The sequence below is a fragment of the Zalophus californianus genome, chromosome X (assembly GCF_009762305.2).
Source record: "Zalophus californianus isolate mZalCal1 chromosome X, mZalCal1.pri.v2, whole genome shotgun sequence".
Lineage (NCBI taxonomy): Eukaryota > Metazoa > Chordata > Mammalia > Carnivora > Otariidae > Zalophus > Zalophus californianus.
In genome coordinates, this window is record NC_045612.1 from 65,121,691 (window position 1) to 65,140,413 (window position 18,723).

General features: G+C 34.7%; 1 protein-coding gene across 8 annotated transcripts in view; it reads right to left on the bottom strand.

Moving 5' to 3' along the window:
- GPR174 (G protein-coupled receptor 174) overlaps positions 1-18,061 on the bottom strand; it is a 76,783-nt gene extending 58,722 nt beyond the window's left edge. For 6 of the 8 annotated variants that reach the window (XM_027609404.1, XM_027609402.1, XM_027609400.1 and 3 more), the window contains exon 1: positions 17,549-18,061. The gene's annotated coding sequence lies outside the window, so the exon portion shown is untranslated. The remainder of the gene's footprint in view (positions 1-17,548) is intronic. The other 2 variants (XM_027609401.1, XM_027609399.1) reach the window with 2 other exon arrangements.
- Between the last annotated feature and the right edge of the window lie 662 nt (positions 18,062-18,723).

The following is an 18,723-nucleotide window of genomic DNA, read 5'->3' on the forward strand; positions in this document are numbered from 1 at the left end:
TCATTCAAAAACAGCTGAATGGACATTCTTTTCAAATGCATATGGAACATTTTTCAGAATAGATCACATTAGGCCACAAAACAAGTCTCAATGAATTTTTAAAATGTTGAAATCATATCATGCTTCTTTTTCAACCACAATGGTATGAAACTAGAAATCAATGACAAGAAAAAAGTCTGGAAATAACAAATACATGGAAGCTAAATAACATGTTAGTAAACAATGGGTCAATGAAGAAATTAAGGAGGAAATAAAAAACATGTGGAGAGAAATGAAAAAAAAAAAACAAAAACACAATGGTCCAAAATCTTTGGGATGTAGCAACAAAAGCTGTTGTAAGAAAGATTATAACAATACAAGCCTACTGCAAGAATCAAAAAAAAAATCTCAAAAAAAACCCTAACCTTATACCTAAATGTGTTAGATAAATGATGAAATAAAGCCCAAAGCCAGTAGAGGAAGGGGATAATAATACTTAGAGTAGAAATAAATGAAATAGAAACTAAAATAACAGTAGAACAGATCAATAAAACCAGGAGTTGTTTCTTTGAAAAGATTTAAAAAATTGATAAACCTTTAGACAGACACATTAAAGGCCAGAGAGGACTCGAATAAATAAAATCAGAAATGAAGAAGGAGAAATAACAACTGACAAAACAGAAATAAAAATAATTATAAGAAAATCACAAAACATTATATGCCAATAAATTGTACAACCTAGAAGAAATGAATAAATTCCTAGAAATATGTAACCTTCCAAAACAGAACCAGGAAGCAATAAAAAAAATTGAAGAGATTACTAGCAATGAATTGAGTCAGTTATCATAAACTCACAACAAACAAAAGTCCAGAAACAGATGTCTTCACAGATGAATTCTACTAAACACTTAAATTGTTAATACTTATCCTTCTCAAACTATTCCAAAAAATAGAAGAGTAAGGAAGGCTTCAAAATGCATTCTATAACACCAGCATTACCCTAATACCAAAAACAGATAAAGACATTGCAAAAAAAAAAAAAAGAAAAGGAAAGAAAAAGAAAAAAGAAAACTACAGACCTCTAATGAACATAGATGAAAAAATTCCCAACATAGTATTAGCAGACCAAGTCCAATAATACCTTAAAAAATCAATCACTGTGATCAAATGGGATTTATTTTTGGGATACAAAGGTGTTTCAATATTCTCAAATCAATGTGATATACCACATTAATAAGAAAAAGGATAAAACCACATGATCATCTCAACACATGCAGAAAAAGCCTTTGGCAAAGTACAATATCCATTCATGATAAAAACTCTCAACAAAGTAGGCTTAGAGGTAAAATACCTCAACATAATGAAGGCCATATATGAAAAACCACAGCTCACATCATACCTAATGGGAAAAAACTGAGAATTTTTCCTCTGAGATCAGGAAGAAGACAAAGATATCCATTCTCATCACTTTTATTCAACATAGTACTGGAAGCCCTAGCCATGGTAATCAGACAAGAAATAATAAATAAAAGTCATCCAAACTGGTAAGGAAAGTGCCACTACTTGCAGATGACATGATACTCTATATAGAAAACCTTGAAGATACCACCAAAAAACTACTAGAACTAATACATGAATTCAGTAAAGTTGCAGGAAAGAAAATATACAGAAATCTGTTGCATTTCTATACACTATTAATGGAGTAGCAGAAAAAGAAATTAAGAAAACAATTCCATTTACAATTGCATCAAAAATAATAAAATACCTAGGAATAAACTTAACAAAGAAGGTGAAAGACCTATACCCTAAAAACTACAAAACATTGATGAAAGAAATTGAAGGTGACACAAAGAAATGGAAAGACATTTCATGCTCATGGATTGGGAGAACAAATATTGTTAAAATTCCCATACTACCTGAAAAATCTATACATTTAATGCAATCCCTATAAAAAAAAAGCAACAGTATTTTTCATAGAACTAGAACAAACAATGCTAAAATTGGCATGGAACAACAAAAGACCCTAAATACCCAAAGCAATCTAGAAAAAGAAGAACAAAACTGTGGGCATCACAATCCCAGATTTTAAGATATATCACAAAGCTATAATAATCAAAACAATATGGTATTGGGACAAAAATAGATACAGAGATCAGTGGAGCAGAACAAGCATCCCAGAAATAAACCCACACATTATGGTCAATTAAGCTATGACAAAGGAGGCAAGAATATACGTTGGGAAAAAGTCTCTTCAACAAATGATGTTGAGAAAACTGGACAGCTATATGCAAAAAAAAAAAAAATGAATGTGGACCACTTCTTACACTATATACAAAAATAAACTCAAAGTGGATTAAAGAACTAAATGTCAGGCCTGAAACTATAACATTCCTTGAAGAAAATATAAAGAGTAATTTTTTTGACGTGGGCCATAGAAACATTTTTCTAGATACGTTTCATCTGGCAGGTGAAATAAAAGTAAAATTAAATTAAAACTACACCAAAATAAAAGGCTTTTACACAGTGATGGAAACCATCAACAAAACAAAAAGGCAAACCTACTGAATCAGAAAAGTTATTTGTAAGTTATATAACCAATAAGGGGTTATATCCAAAATATATAAAGAATTTATACAACTCAACACCAAAAAAATATGATCTGATTAAAAAATGGGCAGAGGACCTAAATAAACATTTTTCCAAAGAGGACATACAGATGGCCAACAGACACATGAAAAGTTGCTCAACATCACTAATCATCAGGGAAATAAAATCAAAACCACAATGAGATATCAACTCACACATGTCAGAATGGCTCAACTCAAAAGTACAATAAATAACAAGTGTTGCTGAGGTTATAGAGAAAAATAAACACTTGTGCACTGTTGGTGGGACTTCAAATTGGTGCAGCCACTATAGAAAACAGTGTGGAAGTTCCTCAAAAAATTAAAAAAAAATAATTACCATAGGACCCAATAATTCCACTACTGGGTATTTGCTCAAAGAAAATGAAAACACAAATTCTAAAAGATATATGTATCCTTATGTTTATTGCACCATTATTTACAATAGCCAAGATATGGAAGTAACCTAAGAGTCCATCTTTAGATTAATGATAAAGAATTGGTATAGAATGGGATATTACTCATCCATAATAATAATGTGATCTTGCCATTTGCAACAACACTAATGGACCTAGAAGGTATAATACTAAGTGAAGTAGGTCAGACAGAGAAAAACAGTGTCTCTATTTTTAAGCTCAAAATGACTGAAATTTGATCCGTGGATTTAAGTTAACATATTCATGACCAAGAACTAAAAGATATTGTCCAAGACCTTCACAGAGACCATGCAGGCACTTTCCTAGTATTTTCTTTTAAATAATTCATAGGAACCATTACAGACCCAAGCTAAAAGGAGGGTGGTACCATGGGAGGAGAGTAGAGGAGGGATTTTAAACGAGATCCACCCTTCAAATCTTACACTAAACTTGCTTATCAGCCTACACATGGAGTAAATAATCCAACAAGTTCAGTCAGCACAAACTTATTGAGTACCTGGGGCGGTATGCTGGTTTCTTTTTTCTTTTTTCTTTTCCTTTTGTCAGTATGCTCCTTTCATTGATAAGCCCGATGATGACATAGGTAGTAATTCAATCAGCTTTTATAGATTTCAATAATTCATCAGTTGTGTATAACACCCAGTGCTCATCACATCACATGCCCTCCTTAATGCCTATCACCTGATTACCCCATACCCCCACCCACCTCCCTTCCAGCAACCTTCAGTTTGTTTCCTATAGTTAAGAGTCTCTTATGGTTTTTCTCCCTCTCTGATGACTTCCCATTCAGTTTTCCCTCCCTTCCCCTATGATCCTCTATGCTGTTTCTTATATTTCATCAATGAGCCTTATAATTTTTTTCAATTGACGGTAGAACTGATTGGACACTTTAAATAAATATTAGATTTTATTAATCTTCATTAATAACCTATTAATCTTTATCAGTGCTTTAGTCTTAAGAAACAAGGTAACTGAGGCCTAGAGAAAGTAAGGTATTCATTCTTTTTTTCCAAATATTTATTTATTTGTTTATTTATTTATTTATTTGAGAGAGAGAGCATGAAGAGAGAGAGGGAAGGAGAAACTCAAACAGACTCTGCGCTGAATGTAGAGTCTGACTTGGGGCTCAATCTCACAACCCTGAGATCACGACCTGAGCTAAAACCAAGAGACAGAAACTTAACTGACTGTGCCACCCAGGTGCCCACGGTATTCATTCTTAGTTATATAACAACTTAACGGCAGAGCCAGGACTAGAACATAAATTTTAACTCAAAAGGTTTGGGTTCCTTTATCCACACCACACTTCCAACTATACATTCTCTAAATATGTGAGTGGATATTTATCTTCCCATATAGTCAGATCATTTGGATGTAAGCTTTGTTTATGTTATTAAAAGCTGTCAATTTTTAAATCAACACCAGTGTACAAATCACTGAAAACACATGTCCTTCATTTTGCTTTCTGCAATGGCATGGTAACCAGTGTTCTTGCTATGTGCATAAAAACATTAACACTTATTCCTGTCTTTTCTCCATCTCTCTCTCTATCCCCACCCCCACATACAGAAACACAGACATACAGACATCTATTTTCACTGGCATGCAAGACTGGAAGAAAGTAACTAAAATAGGACAAATGTTCTTTTTCTTGGCCAACCCCTTTCCTGCTCCTACAGTTTGTTAAATTATCAGTCTAGGAAAAAGTAATTAAGTGATGAGATGAGCAATACCTTGTTGTAAATCAAGTTACTGTGCTAGATGCCACTGGAGAGAAAAAGGAGACATGGCCTCTTCTTGAAAACTTATATGCTGGCAGCAGTGGCACAATACATAAAACAAGAGAGAAATGAGTAAAATCAACTGCTAAATTGAACAAGTCAAATGTTAGCTCTATAGAAAGCTACCATATATTTAGGGTACAAATCAACCACAGTTCTTAATGTGGTTGGGGCATTCCATATGGCCTTTCTAAAAGAAGTGATTTCACTAATTCATAAAACTCATACTTCTCTTTCCCATTTTTTCAACTTTAAGCCTTATACAATTCTGTTCCTTATAAGCATTTTAAGGTGAAAGCTTGACCAAGCATAATGGTCCCATGTGCTGAAGGAAATCTGACAGGGAAAAGGCAGGTCAATCCAATTGCACATGGCATTTTGCAAATTTTACAGAAGAATTCTGAACAACATAATGTGAAGTATCTATTAGGTATTTGCATGGTGAGTAATACCTCTGAGATAGAGATGCCCTCAATCACACTATTCTCACAAGTAGAGAAACTGAAAAATGAAGAAGCTTAGTTCCTTGTTCAGGTTTATGCCCCTAGCTAGTCCTCAAAAAACACAACTTGAAGCTCAAGCTTCTGATTACTGCCTGCTGAAAATATGACTTAGAACAGAGTTCAGGGATGCATGTCCCTAAACACTTCCTCTACTTCCTCTTGCATAAGAAAGCATAAAAATGGAGGGCAGGGTGCAGAGAGCAGGAGGACATGGGGAATAACCAACATCAGGAGACAGACTATCCTGAACCTTGTACCTGTTTGTTTGTTTGTTTGTTTCCCAGAGTTCTGTAGCTGATTAGGTCAGATGGTTACAACACTGGAGGTCCTAAACTTAAGTATGTGAGTTAAATTCCATTAATTTTCTCTGTAATATAGCCATATATTGTATTCTGAACCCATGACAAGAATCTTATAACTCCAAATCCTTTCTCCAAAGGGAGAAAATGATTCAAAATATAAATAGAGATCTACTTTCTCTTCTTTTTTTAATTCAATTTTTTAATTTAAATTTTAGTTAACACATATGGTAAAAGTAGTTTCAAGTGTACAATTTAGTGATTCATCACTTATGTATAACACCCAGTGCTCACCACAACAAGTACCCTCCTTAATACCCAACACCCATTTAGTCCATCCCCTGCTCACCTCCAACCATCAGTGCTCAATTTCTTCTCTATAGTAAAGAGTCTCTTAGGGTTTGCTTCCCTCTTTCTTTTTATTTCCTCCCCCTATGTTCATTGTTTTGTTTCTTAAATTTCACATTGAGTGAAATCATATGGTATTTGTCTTTCTCTGACTGACTTATTTCACTTAGCATAATACATTCTAGCTCCATGTCATTGGAAATGGAAAGATTTCATTCTTTTTGATGGCTAAGTAATATTCCATTCTGTGTGTATCTGTGTGTATGTGTGTACCACTTCTTTATCCATTCATCAGTCAATGAACATTTGGACTCTTTCATTAATTTGGGTATTGTTGATAATGCTGCTATAAACATCAGGGTGCATGTGCCCCTTCAAATCTGTATCTTTGTTTCCTTTGAATAAATATCTAGTAGTGCAATTTAGTCATAAGATAGTTTGATTTTTAATTTTTTGAGGAACTTCCATACTGTTTTCCAGGGTGGCTGTGCCAATTTGCATTCCCACCAACAGTGCAAGAACATTCCCCTTTCTCCACATTGTCACCAGCATCTGTTCTTTCCTGTGTTGTTAATTTTAGCCATTCTGACAGGTGTGAGGTGGTATCTCATTGTGGTTTTGATTTGTATTTCCCTGATGAGTGATGTTGAGCATCTTTTCATGTGTCTGTTAGCCATCTGGAGGTCTTTGGCAAAATGTCTGTTTATGTCTTCTGCCCATTTCTTAAATGGATTATTCATTTTGGGCTGTTGAGGTTTTTTATAGATTTTGGATTTTGGATACTAATCCTTTATCAGATATGTCATTTGCAAATGTCTTCTTGCATTCTGTAGGTTACCTTTTAGTTTTGTGGTCTACTTTCCTGTGCAAAAGCTTTTTATCCTGACAAAGTCCCAGTAGTTCACTTTTGCTTTTGTTTCCCTTGCTTCTGGAGAGGTATCTAGTAATAGGTTTCTACAGCTGAGATGAAAAAGGTTGCTGCCGGTGTTTTCCTCTAGGATTTCGATGGTGTCCTGCCTCACATTTAGGTCTTTTGTCCATTTTGAATTTATTTTTGTGTATGGTATAAAAAAATGGCCCACTTTCTGCATGTTGCTGCCCAGTTTTCCCAACACAATTTGTTGAAAAGACTGTGTTTTTTCCATTGGATATTCATTCTTGTTTTGTTGAAGATTAGTTGACCATAGAGTTGTGGGTCCAGTTCTGGGTTTTCCATTCTGTTCCATTGATCTATATGTTTGTTTTTGTGCCAGTACCATACTGTCTTGATAACTACAATGTGTAATATAGCTTGAAGTCTGGAATCATGATGCCCTCATCCTTGCTTTTCTTTTCCAAGATTGCTTTGGCTATTTGAGGTCTTTTGTTGTTCCACAGAAATTTTTGGATTGTTTTTTTCTAGTTCTGTGAAAAATGCCGGTGGTATTTTGATAGGGATTACATTAAATGTGTAGATTGCATGGAAGTTAAAGAACATCCTACTAAAGAATGAAGGGTAAACCAGGAAATTAAAGAAAAAATAAAAAAATACATGGATGCAAATGAAAATGAAAACACAACAGTCCAGAACTTTTGGAATTCAGCAAAGATGGTCATAAGAGGGAAGTTTATAGCAATACAGACCTACCTCAAGAAGCAAGAAAATCTCAAAGACACAATCTAAACTTATACCTAAAGGAGCTAGAAAAGGAACAGAAAATAAAGCCTAAAGCCAGCAGAATAAGGGAAATAATAAAGATTAGTGCAGAAATAAATGATATAGAAACAAACAAAAAACGAGTAGAACAGATGAATGAATCTAAAAGCTGATTCTTTGAAAGAATTAATAAAATTGATAAAACCTTAGTTGGACTTATCAAAAAGAAAAAAATGAAGGACCCAAGTAAATAAACCCACAAATGAAAGAGGAGAGATCACAATTAACACCACAGAGATACAATCATAATATAATATTCTGAAAAATTATATGCCAACAAACTAGACAATCTGGAAGAAATGAATAAATTCTTAGAAACATACAAACTACCAAAACTGAAACAGGAAGAAATAGAAAACTTGAACAGACCCATGATCAGCAAAGAAATTAAATCAGTAATCAAAAATCTCCCAACAAATCAAAGTCCAGGGCCAGACGGTTTCCCAGAGGAATTCTACCAGACACTTAGTTAATATCTATTCTTCTCAAACTGTTCCAAAAAATAGAAATGGAAGGAAAACTTCCAAACTCCCTCTACAAGGCCAGCATTACCTTGATTCTAAAACCAGACAAAGACCCCCCTAAAAAGGAGAACTCTAGGCCAATATCCCTGATGAACATGGATGCAAAAATTCTCAACACGATACTAGCAAATTGAATTCAACAATACATTAAAAGAATTATTCACCACAATCAGGTGGAATTTATTCCTGGAGTCCAGGGTGGTTCAATATCTGCAAATCAAATGATGTGATATACCACATTAATAAAAGAAAAAGAACCATATGATTCTCTCAATAGATGCAGAAAAAGCATTTGACAAAATACAGCATCCATTCTTGATAAAAACCCTCAACAAAGTAGAGATATAAAGGAACACACCTGAACATCATAAAGCCCATATATGAAAAACCCATGGCTAATATCATCCTCAATGGGGAAAACTGAGAGCTTTTCCTCTACTGTCAGGAACAAAACAGGGATGTCCACTCTCACCATTGTTATTTAAAATAGTAAGTCCTAGCCTCCACAATCAGACAAAAAAAAAAAAAAAGGCATCCACATTAACAGGGAAGAAGTCAAACTTTCACTATTCACATGGCATGATACTCTGTAGAAAACCTGAAAGATCCATCAAAAAATTACTGGAACGGATACATGAATTCAGTGAAGTCACAGGATATAAAATCAACATGCAAGGGCACCTGGGTGGCTCAGTTGGTTAAGTGTCTGCCTTTGGCTCAGGTCATGATCTCAGGGTGTTGGGACTGAACCCCAGGTAGGGCGCCCTGCTCAGTGGGAGTCTCACTCTCTGACTCCCCTTCCCTCTGCCCCACCCCACTTGTGCTCTCTCTCTTTCTCTCTCTCTCTTTCTCAAATAAATAAATAAATAAAAATCTTTCAAAAAATAAAATAAAATCAGCATACAGAAATCTGTTGCATTTCTTACACACCAATAATGAAGTAGCAGAAAGAGAAATCAAAGAATTGATCCCATTTACAATTGCACCAAAAACCGTAAGATACATAGGAATAAACTTAACCAGTGAGGTAAAAGATCTGCCCTCTGAAAACTATAGAACACTTATGAAAGAAATTAAAAAGGATGCCAAAAAAATGGAAAAAATGTTCCATGCTCATGGATTGGAAAGAAAAATTTTGTTAATATGTCTGTACTACCCAAAGCAATCTACCCTCTCTTTTGATGGTTGGTGTGTAGCTTCAGTTTTGTATGTGAAAAACAAAAATGTTTTTCCTTCTAGTTTAGATACCCTATAACTAATATACAGTGAAGCTGGAAGATAACAAGCATGCACATAAATCTATTCTTCTGAACATGTTTTAGAGATTCTCTTTGTATAATTTTCTTCTGAGCTTTTTCCTTGTGCAGATTTTAACTTGCATCTAAAACCACACATTTTGTCCTACTGTCTGATATAACCTTATATCTGGAATTTAGAACCTTTCCTCTAAATTTAGCATAATATAGATTAGCATAATATAATAAAACAAATATTTTGTGAAAGCTCTAATATGATTTCCTTTTTATATCACAGCAGCTTAAATGTGAATGGGGATGGTGACTTTCTGTTTACTGCAAACTATGTTATGATGTCATACACCTTTTTCGAAATTCCTTTTATATGGTCAGATTTAATATGTGCTGCTTTATCCTCCCCAGGTAAATAAGCTCCATAAAGGTATGGGCTATATCTTATATGGCTCCTATTATTACTCATATTACACTTGAAAAATAGTAAACATCATAAACATTGGTTGAAGAGAAAGTATTTCATCTATGTTTTCTATGATTCACATTTTTAAATCTATTTTATTCCTTATTTTATGTGTTTTACTCCCCCGCATTTCTTAGTTCACCTAAACTAAATCTAATAAAAGAACAACCTATTACAAAATTGGTACACATTATCTCTATTATTAATTCTCTTGATTCTCAAAATAGTGAAATATAGCTGTATCATATACACACAGTATAGCTTAATGAAAAGAGCTTTGGCAACAAATAGAACTGTGTTTGAAATGCAACAAAGACAGTTATACAACTTTGGGCAAGTTGTTCAGTTTTTGGTTTCTTCATCTATAAAATGGGGGCAAAAATAGAGTTACTGTAAAAATGTAAGATATCTTGCCCAGTGCTCAGTACATCCTAAGTGCACAATAAATAAGAACCATTAATTTTTTGATGATAGAGCACCTAAACTCAAAGTTAGAGCCAGTGGTAGATAGGCACCAAAAGCTTATTCTGTATGGCAGACTCTAGGTAGCTGCTCAGATGCTTATTAGCTTTTTCTGAAATCATTACTAGGAAGATAATCATTTTAGAATGGGGTATAAGTTCTTTTGGGAGAAAATCAAACCTTGGAAATAGCGTGGATTTCATGTTGACCCTTATTCCATGGGGGGAAGCACTAAATATACTTTTAAATCCCCAAATCACATTGGAGAACTCTGATTATTTTCCCTTTGCTGTAAAAACCATATTGGCTTCCCAGAGCTGTGAAAATAGACCAAGGCCAAACACTCAGAATTCCCCATGAAGAAAATGAAGTCAGCCTGCTTAGGAACAAAACCAAGGAAATCAAAACCAATTTACATTCCGAAGTGAATTTTTGAAACCTAAAAATAACTTCATACCACAAAAGGGTTATGTAAAATTAAGACTTTCTTTTGAAAACAAATTTTAGATATAAAAAAAATCAATTCTGTCTTTTTAATAAATGTGCTGAAAATTTACAAAAAAAAGATAATGAACTGATAACCACTTCTTAGAAGTACTTAATATTTCTTGGCCCAATATGACAAAGGGTTAATGCATGAAAACATTAATTTTAGACTTAAATTTCCTACACAACATGATACAGTCTTTGAAGGGCAGTATATTATGGTGGTTCACCAGCAATTTTAATTGTATATGTATCCAAAATATTTCCAACAAGTTTGCAAATGTGTTGCTAAATGAAAAGTCTGGAGAAAAAAACTGTATATCTACTTAGTGTATTAAAGCATCCCACATATTGAAGATTCCATAGCATAGAATGCCCCTATTCTCCAGATATTGGTTTAGCCTGGATTTTCACTACAGCTATGCTTGGCCCAAGTCCCAGTTAGAGAGTAGCTTATAATCCAGGGTAATAAACCTTAGTATCTCTACCCTACTGAACCATGTCACAGACATTTTCAAATTTATTGATTTCCAGAGGTTACACAGTTTTAAATTGCCTGAGTGATCTTTTTTTCCCCTAGGAAAGTCTCAGTCACAGATGGCATTTATAGATGTGCAATTCTTACAATTTTAACTTAGAACCAAGATGGTTATTAATAAGTAATTCTATGTCAAATATAACCCAGGTCACACTCTGAGAATTCAGAAAAACATCAATGTTCTCCCTGCAGAATGCAAAATATCTTCATAGTGCTTTGCTTAATCAAATTTCATGGTCCAAAATTGAGGGAATCTTACTCTATCCTCCATGACTGAAAGGACTTTTCAGCAAATGGCCAGAACAAAGATGGGTAGCCCAAAATCCAATGGATGATCACCCACTCTGGGTAACTCAGGCCCCAAATCAACTTTCTCTAATTCATCTGGATCAGTTATCTAGACTTGCCACTTCACTCTCTCTCATATTCATACTCTGCCTCAGCAAGGTAAATCATCATTGGATTAGTTCTATTATATCCTTTGGTGTGAAATTAATCACAAATAATTTTTCTTTTTAGTCCTGATAAACTTTTGGAGGTGATAGACTTTCAGAGGAAAAGGCATTACTGTACCAGATGGCTTGATGTGGATGTGCCTGCTTTTGAAAACAAAAACAGATATTTCTATTTTCAGTAGTTCTTCCACAGGGACTAATGCTAGGTCAAGTGACCAAACTTTCCTTTATCATATTGAGTTTTATGAAATATTAAAAATCAGTAACACATAAATTTAACCCCAACATTCTTAAAAAAGAGAGAGAAATTTGCTAATACCTTAGAATACAGTGGGAAAAAAAGATTAAACAACAACAGTAATAGTCTTGGCTATTCAAGGTCTTTTGTGTTCCATACAAACTTTAGGATTGTTTGTTCTAGCTCTGTGAAAATTGCTCTTGGTATTTTGATAAGGACTGCATTAAATATATAGATTGCTTTGAGTAATATAGACATTTTAACATTTGTTCTTCCAATCCATGGGCATGGAATATTTTTCCATTTCTTTGTGTCATCTTCAATTTCTTTCATCAGTGTTTTATAGTTTTAAAAGTACAGGTTTTTCACCTCTTTTACCAAAGATTTCTTATAAGTTAATGACATATTTTTATATGATAAAATAATTATTACACTTTATTTTTGGATAACATTAATGATAATGATTTACTGCTTAGAGTACCTAATCATTTTTAGGTGACATAAGGTGACCTGTGAGTTGGTTCTTTAAAACTAAATATTTTGAGCAGCTCCTCTATTTTGAATATGTCAGACCAAATGGTGTGCCAGAAAACAAATGATATGTAAAAAACAAACTGATTTATTATTCATCAGATGTGTTTTTTAAACACCCATTTAATTCTAAAACTGCAGAAGGAAGTGTTTTCTTGACATTTCTGATTGATGTCACATCAATATGTATAAATATAAGCATCCTGATTATGAAGGTGAATAAAGTAAGACAATGACTACAAACTACAGAAACATTTTCTGTTTTAAATTAAGCTTCACAATTCTAGACTTCAAGTTATATTACAAAGCTGTAGTGATCAAAAGAGTATGGTACCAGCACAAAAATAGATACATAGATCAAAAGAACAGAGTAGAAAACCCAGAAATGAACCCACAACTATATGGTCAATTAATTAATCTTCAAGAAGGCAGGAAAGAATACCCAATGGGAAAACGTCCTTTCAACAAATGGTGTTGGAAACCTGGACAGCAACACAAAAAGGAATGAAACTGGACCATTTTCTTACACTGTACACAAAAATAAATTCAGGGGCACCTCGGTGGCTCAGATGGTTAAGCGTCTGCCTTTGGCTCAGGTCATGATCCCAGAGTCCTGGGATTGAGCCCCATGTCGGGCTCCTGGCTCAGCAGGGAGCCCGTTTCTCCCTCTCCCTCTACTGTTTTCCCTGCTTGTGCTCTCTCACTCTCTCTGTCAAATAAATAAACAAAATCTTTAAAAAATCAAAATAAATTCAGAAAGGATTAAAAACCTGAATATGAGTCATGAAATCACAGAAATCCTAAAGAAGGACACAGGCAGTAACCTCTTTGATATTAGTCATAGCATGTTTTTCCTAGACATGTCTCCTGAGGCAAGGGAAACAAAAGCAAAGAATAAACTATTGGGACTTCATCAAAATAAAAAGCTTCTGCACAGAGAAGGATACAATTGTCAAAACTAAAAGACAACCTATAGAATGAAAGAAGATGTTTTAAATAGCATATCTGATAAAGGGTTAATATCCAAAATCTATAAAGAATTTATAAAACTAAACACCCCAAAATTGAATAATCCAATTAAAAATGGGCAGAAAACATGAATAGACATTTTTCCAAAGAAGACATACAGATGGCCAACAGTCACATGAAAACAGATCACTGATTATCAGGGAAATGAAAATCAAAACTACAATGAGATATCACCTCACACGATTCAGAATGGTAAAAACAACACAAGAAACAACAGGTTTTGGGGAGGATGTGGATAAAGCGGAACCCTCTTGGTAGGAATGCAATGTGAGGCCGCCACTGTGGAAAACAGTATGGAGGTTCCTCAAAAAGGTAAAAATAGAACTGCCCTACAATCCAGGAATTGCACTGCTAGGTATTTACCCAAAGGATACAAAAGGATACTGATTTGAAGGATACATGCACCCCAATGTTTATAGTAGCATTATCTACAATAGCAAAATTATGGAAACAGCCCAAGTGTCTGTCTACTGATGAATTGATAAAGATGTGTGTGTGTGTATATATATATATATGAAATAGGACATGGGGATTAAGGAGTGCACTTGTGATGAGCATGAAGTGTTGTACAGAAGTGTTGAATCACTAAATTGTACACCTGAAACTAATATACTATATGTTAACTAACTGGAATTTAAATAAAAAACTTAAAAAATATATCTGGTAATATGTTGTTAGCTTTATAGAAATACCTGAATGTGACCTGCCAAGTAAAGCTGAAAATAATTTTAGCGAAGTATTTATAATTATAACAAAATTAAATGCTTTCTTCTGTTGTTGAGAATGTGGAGGAAACCTTGCCTTTCCCTTCCATAAATACTGTGACATTGAGCAAAAGTTGTTGGAAGAAACAAATGTATTGTCAAGAAGTAAGAAAGAAATTGAAGGGTTTTTTGAGTTAATGGCTAACATTTGCATATATTTTAGGGGCCTAATGAGATAGTAATCATGCTGTCCAAGATACAGTTGAGCCTGAATGGGCAGGCTAGTCTCATGCTCTGAGTGGAGCCATTCTTTTCGTGATTTACCAAATGATCATGGCCAACGGTTTAAACCTTTGTTTCCTCACTAGCTAATTAGATTTAGTGAATTTCTTGGCCCATATCCATCCCAGAACCTATACAGACTTGGTTTTGGTTAAAAACCTGTACTTCTGAGTATTTCTCAGGAACTCTGTATCTTGATTCATAGCTTATGCTAATGTAGTCATTGCTGCAAGTAAAAGTTATCCCTCTGAAGCACACTCTCCTCTCTGGATTATCTTTCAATGACTATACCCACTTTAATTTTCCAAAACCCATATATCATGTTGTTGTATGATAAGCAGTAATAGTCGAGCCACTGATGACTGCATCCTCTTCTGGATTCACATACCACAAATTATTATATTAACTTCTTCACACTTTATTCTAAGTCTGTTTTGCCTTTATGCTTACCCTGTAATCTTGACTCTACTCAAACGTGGTATCTCCTAGACCTCAGAACTTCCTGAGTACTTTCTCTTGTCTTATAGCTTGGCCAAAATATTGCCCTGGCACATGATATAACACATAAGCATCCAGTACATGGCCAGGTCTGTGTTAATGTTGTATTATAGCACATTGTGCCTATTCATTTTCATTTTAGTTCTGTGGGCATAGTAGAATAATTATCTCCTACTATTGCAAGGAAGCAGTGGTAAAGCCCAGAAAAGCAAATTTTGCTACATTATAGGGTCCTTGGGAAAGCCTGAAGGGTACCCCTTCATTCTTGAGTGATTTCAAAATGACATCTTTTAACATTTCCCAATGAATAATACATGCATCTCTTAATCCTCGAGCCTTGTTAAACAGTAAGAAAAAGTGAAATGAGCACTGGATGAGGTGTCAGAGATGTAGGTTGTAGCTTTTCTCTGTCATAGACTCATAGAGGTACTTGGTACAGTCATTTCAATTCTCTGAGCCTGTTTTTCCAATTGTAAAATGCAAAACTGTCAATGTATGCCATTTTTTCAAAGCATAAAAGAGTCTTAGATGTTTTCCATCGTTCCCATCAGTGACAGGATTTGAATCTGTTTCTGACAATTTTCTTTGACTCAGGGTCTACAGACGGATTCTCTAGACCTATGGCACAAGAAAATGGCTTTTGGGAGGTTACTTTAATGGGCAAGGGAAACAGCACTATCTGTGGTCCCTTCTTTCAGGATTAGGTAGGGTTCAGAAGAAAGAGTTAAATTCCCTGACTCTGAGTATCTGATTAATGCCAAAAGTGTCTATGAGAAGAATTCAGAAAGCATGCTTCTTTCTCCTATTCCTTTCAGTTACCCAGTGCAAAGGTGGAAAATTGAGTTCATTCATTCCTAAGGGTCTCTAGGTGAAAATTCACTGAATTTTTTGGAGGAGTCAATGTCCCACTTTGTATTTATTCACTTTTACAATATTCAGTACTATATTGTACCAGCCCAAACAGAATAGATACATTAGATGATTCCTGTCTCACAGAAATATTGCTGAAAACATAGCAAGGTAGAGAAGTACATGTGTTTAGAAATGCAAATAATATTTTCTATAATAAAAAAATACCCTCCTCAGACACAAACTTCTTGAAGGATGGTTTTTACATGATCCAGATATTTGCTAGTGTGGCTGGTGGAATCTTTCCTCCAGCTGAAAAGCTTGAATTCTATCTATAAGATTAATGCATTTGCCACAATACCTGATATTTACAGCAACTGAAGGAAAGTAATAGTCCTTGCTGAATGATTCAAAACTCTCTAACAAATGTAGATCTAGCTGAATAAAATTATACCTCTTTTCTTCCCTGAAAAGATTAGAGCAGTATAAAATGAAGTCCATGAAAAAAATTAATAAAAAAAATAAAATGAAGTCCATGCACACTATAGTTGACAGCAGAGAAAGGAGCAGGAAAGTCATTTGAGATTTCATCCTGGGTCATGTTGGAAATCCATCCTTCCTTTTTTATAATCTCTGAATGCAGTTCTTAACAGTTACATGCTACTGATAACCCATCATTTGGTTTAAAGTTAGGAGGTACCTTCCTAAATATTTTTACTTGAGCACGAAAGAGAAACAACACACAAACCAGGAAACAATTTTACTTGCATTTTGTCAAAATAAGTTGATTATGAGTATATAAAAATGTAAAATTAATCTAAAATCAATCAGCCCATTGTTTTTTTAATGTACTGATTATTCTGATAGATACAGCCTATCTGTGAAAAAGAGAGCAACTATATATCTTGTCTTCTTATCTCTTTTCTCTCATTATAAATGTGTTTTGTTGTCATTGTTGTTCTGGAGTGCTCTCTTTGAAAACAGAATCTCTACACCTAACATTAATTACAGTTCACATTTGCAGTAAAAGTATGTAACTTATACAAGCTGATAAGAACATGCATTCATATTAGTAAAGGTCCTGAGACATTATGGTTCTTATTTTTTAATCATAGCTCATTTTGAAAATAACAAAAATCTAACCATTTGAATCATTTAACAGATAAAAATATCACCTCCAAAGAATTACAACAAAGAGTAGATAAACAACATCCTGCGCACTTTGCGAGTAACTATACTTAATACAGAGTTGGTTAAATTACAAATGTTCATGGGGCTATTTTATTCAGTAGCAACTGAGTGAAACATTAGGAAAAATCTCTCCATGTCAAACGTACATTTCTCCCTCTCTAACTTACCTGCTCCTCCCACATCAAGCAGCCAACTGTATAATTATTTTTATTTGTGCAAATACTAAGGAAATGACATACAAGGATAGTCCAGGTTCATGATATCCATACCACCCTTAGATCTAACAGGTTACCCAGAACCTGATGTGAAGACACAAATTCTAGATATTAATAGTAAAAGGCCCAGATAAAATCTAATAATTCATTTAAAAAAGGAGCCTACCATTTCAGTTTCTTTCTGTCTTCTCCAGAGATCTCCAAAGAATTCAAGCGATAGCCACTCCAACAAGGATACTACTGATATATGCATCAATTCCAGCTCCCTGTTCTGAGAAAAACCAATCCAATCCTTTCTCACTATCAAAAGATAAAAGGAAATAAAGAAAAAAAGAAAGAAGAGAAAGAAAGAAAGAGAAAGAGAAAGAGAAGAAAGAAAAGAAAAGAAAGGAAGAGGGGAGGGAGGTACAGAGGGAGGGGGGGAAGAATAATAAGAAACCAAATTTTTAAAAAAGCCAAAGGAAAAATGAAGATAGCAAAAGGAAAAAAAAAAAAAGAAAATTCTCAGCATTACCTAACCACTACCAAATTGGAAAACATGGTAGTGAGATGTCAGAGTTAAATATGCAAGCCTCTGTGCACACTGAACATTTCCGTTTTCCAGCTGGTAGCTTGAGCTAACAAGCTTACTGGTGCTCAATCTCTCTCTCTCTCTCTCTCTCTCTCTCTCTCTCTCTCTCTTTCTCTCTGATTAATGATGCAGAACTATGCTATGGGCTATACATAAAGCCTGCTAAGCTTCACACTTAGCAAAAAAAAAACCCTCTTGTTTCTATTTATAGGGCCACTGTGCTTTGTCTTCCAATCTTGTGGTTGCACTAAGCTTTGAGTTTGTGACAATACATGGCCTATTTGTTTATGGAGCCTTCTGCAGAAGTTATGTGCCCTCTGGCCCCTTTCATAGATAGTGGACAACTTCAATATTCACTGTGATCCTTTCCCTCAGGCCCTCAGTTGTAGCGTTCAGGTATAAAAGTAGACACTCCTTACCTAAAGTTGCCCTTAGGTAGCTCCCAACAGGAGAGTTCAAAGTGGGAATGACCTCTGCCTAAGGTATTCTTAGATGTGCAAACCTTTAAACCCCTGAGATTAAAATAAATATTCTACTCTTTAAGAAAAACTTTAAGATATCTAACTCACCTCCCACTTCCTGTTCACCCACTCCCCATTCCCCCCAGAGTCCTCAGCCAGGAAGTGCAAGTAAACCCCCATTTCCTCTCAGTGGTTAGGGATAATTGGGTGAAAAGAGCCTGATTTCCTGTAGCCCAGATCCTTAGCCACAGCCTGTTGAAGATGGTGTACCAAGGAGCCTAAGAGCTCCAGACCCCAGCACCACACTGT